At 48.3% G+C, this 3,185-nt stretch overlaps 1 non-coding gene across 1 annotated transcript; it reads right to left on the bottom strand.

Moving 5' to 3' along the window:
- Window positions 1-271: 271 nt before the first annotated feature.
- On the bottom strand, window positions 272-344 carry TRNAV-CAC. The gene has a single exon. It is a non-coding gene; the product is annotated as a tRNA-Val (tRNA).
- Between the last annotated feature and the right edge of the window lie 2,841 nt (window positions 345-3,185).

Below are 3,185 nucleotides of genomic sequence, written 5' to 3'. Positions count from 1 at the left end.
GATAGATAGGTATATGTCTATCTATATATATGTATCGATATACTGACTGCAGTCATGTGACCTGTTTTCTGCTGCAACAAGCAATTATTTTTTTCTGTTTGTGATCCAAGCAGGTTAGGGAAGCTTGTATACTGCCGGCTCCGTGTAAAATATCTGTGTAATATCATTAACAATACATGGCCATAGCTTAATAATTCATATGATGGTAACAAAATAATGTATTTAATAATTCACTGGCATAATTTATAAAACAAGTTAAAAAAATAAAACATGTTTCCGCCCGGTTTCGAACCGGGGACCTTTCGCGTGTGAGGCGAACGTGATAACCACTACACTACGGAAACTCACATGTATAGGAGGCTGAAGTCTCTGCTTGTAACACTGACATCGCTGAGATCTGACACTGTGACATCGCCAAAGTCTGTGTGTGAGTGACTCAAGTAGGATACCGAATGATACTGCTAAGGATACTGCTAGTGTCTGTCTCTGGGATTGTCTCTCTCTGTCTCATCCCTTCCTTTCTTCTCAACAATGCTTTTTGGTCTCTCAGGTGCAATTGCCCCAGGACCCCATAGCAGTCTCTCTAATTCAAGTATGCCAAAGTCTCTCTCTTTCCTCTCTGTCTTTCCATCTTCCCTCTCTCCCTCTCTCTTCTCCCCTCCCTCTCTCTCTTCTTCTTCTCTCCCTCTCTCTTCTCCCCTCCCTCTCTCTCTTCTTCTTCTCTCCCTCTCTCTTCTCCCCTCCCTCTCTTCTTCTTCTCTCCCTCTCTCTTCTCCCCCCCCTCTCTCTCTTCTTCTTCTCTCCCTCTCCCCTCCCTCTCTCTCTTCTTCTTCTCTCCCTCTCTCTTCTCCCCTCCCTCTCTCTCTTCTTCTCCTCTCCCTCTCTCTTCTCCCCTCCCTCTCTCTCTCTCTTCTTCTTCTCTCCCTCTCTCTTCTCCCCTCCCTCTCTCTCTTCTTCTTCTCTCCCTCTCTATTCTCCCCTCCCTCTCTCTGTCTTCTTCTTCTCTCCTTCTCTTTTCTCCCCTCTCTCTCTTCTTCTCTCCCTCTCTATTCTCCCCTCCCTCTCTCTTCTTCTCTCCATCTCTCTTCTTCTCTCCCTCTCTCTCTCTCTTCTTCTTCTCTCTCTCTCTTCTCTCCCTCTCTCTTCTCCCCTCCCTCTCTCTTCTTCTTCTTCTCTCCATCTCTCTTCTTCTCTCCCTCTCTCTCTTCTTCTTCTCTCTCTTCTCCCCTCCCTCTCTCTCTCTTCTTCTTCTCTCCCTCTCTCTTCTCCCCTCCCTCTCTCTCTTCTTCTTCTCTCCCTCTCCCCTCCCTCTCTCTCTTCTTCTTCTCTCCCTCTCCCCTCCCTCTCTCTCTCTTCTTCTTCTCTCCCTCTCTCTTCTCCCCTCCCTCTCTCTCTCTCTCTCTTCTTCTTCTCTCCCTCTCTCTTCTCCCCTCCCTCTCTCTCTCTCTCTCTCTCTCTCTCTTCTTCTTCTCTCCATCTCTCTTCTTCTCTCCATCTCTCTTCTTCTCTCCATCTCTCTTTTTCTCTCCCTCTCTCCTCTTCCTCTCTCCCCTCTCTTTCTCTTCTTCTCTCTCATTTTCTCCCTCTCTCTCTTTTTCTTTCTTCCCTATTTTAGTCTCTCCGCTGCAATTGCTCCTGGACTCCCATATCAGTCTTTCTCCAGTTGAAAATTCCAGTATGCCAAAGTCTCTCTCTTTTCTTTCTCTGTCTCTCCAGTTGAAAAAGCAGTCTCTCTCTTTCCTCTCTACCTTTCTCTTCTTCTTTGTCTTCCTCTCGCCCCCTCTCTTTCTCCTTCTCTCTCTTTTTTGCTCCCGCTCTCTCCTTCTCTCCCTCCCCTTCCTCTATCTCTCTTCTCCTCACCCTCTCTCTCCCTCTTCTTCTTCGCTCCCTCTTCTCTCTTCTTTACTCATCCTCATAGTTCGAGCCGACTGGTGACAATAAGACTGTCAGTCACGGCTCCCTGCAGGGATTCCCCCCCTCCGATCCTCCAGCACTGACTGGCAAGGGGGCGGGTACAGCTGGCTCCGCCTCTAGATAGGCAGAGCCAGCTGTCAGTCATGCAGCTAGGCGGATCCCGGCACAATTGTCGGGATCCGCTCTGGCTGCGGCGTCTCTGTATACCGCGAGCAGGGCCGGCCTTAGGCCTTTAGGCGCCCTGTGCGTAAAAAAAAAAAAACATAGCGCAAACATCGGGGCATTTGGACCTGCAAAATTGCACCTTGCCCACCTTGACTACAATCCTAGCACCGGCCCTGGGGCCCGAGAGCCGATCACACAGACCGGAGGTGAGGACTGGCTACGCTCATGACTGGCACGGCATCACAGGAGGGTGCGCAATGCAGATTATACACCCGGCATGTACAGCGAGGAGAATCACGATTGGCTCCCCCGCAGATCACAGAGAAATGAAAGGTCTTTAATTGTTATCATCGGAGACGGAATATCCAAATCGCGCGATACAAATGTTATAAGTTGAGTTGCAGTTCAGGGAGTAAAATAAGTATTTGATCTCCTACCAACCAGCAATAATTCTGGCTCCTCCCACAGACTGGCCATGTGGTACACAGATGTGTCCTGTCACTTTAAGAAGGTGCTCCTAACGACAACTCGTGTAGGGATGCCCCGATACCGAGTATTTGGGCGAGTACTCATAGTTGCTCAAAGGGCGGAGCCAACCCAATACTGAACCCTACTGACTAAGACTGGGATGCCATTGAAGTTCATGTGCGTGTGAAGGCGTCCCAATACTTGTGGCAATATCATGTATTTTACTCCCTGAACTGTAACTCCATTTATAACATTTGTGTCAGGTGATGTTTCTGGATTTTGGGGGATATTCCGTCTCCGATGATACAAATAACAGACCTTCCATTTCCTTGTGATCTGCAGGGCAGCCAATCGTGATCCTCCTCGCTGTATGTGGGGTGAAACGTCGGGAAGAACATGAAGACGAGACGCTCGAGTGACTGGAAGATTTATAAAGAAAATAAAATTCCGCTTTATTGGGATTAAAAAGAAATCATTTCAAATCAAACGTTACATTTCGATAAGCAGATTGTTCGGCGACAAAACCAGCGAAACCTGAACACAAAATCTATCGATGACGATGGTGACGGAGCGCAGAGGGAACGGCGATGTATACAGGTATGTATGTCTGTGACAGCTTCTGCCCGGGGCCGGATTTA

The sequence above is a fragment of the Nanorana parkeri genome, unplaced genomic scaffold (genome assembly GCF_000935625.1).
Source record: "Nanorana parkeri isolate BGI_ZX_2015 unplaced genomic scaffold, ASM93562v1 scaffold2324, whole genome shotgun sequence".
Lineage (NCBI taxonomy): Eukaryota > Metazoa > Chordata > Amphibia > Anura > Dicroglossidae > Nanorana > Nanorana parkeri.
Note: the sequence above shows the minus strand (reverse complement) of the source record. Positions and strands in the feature narration are given on the sequence as shown.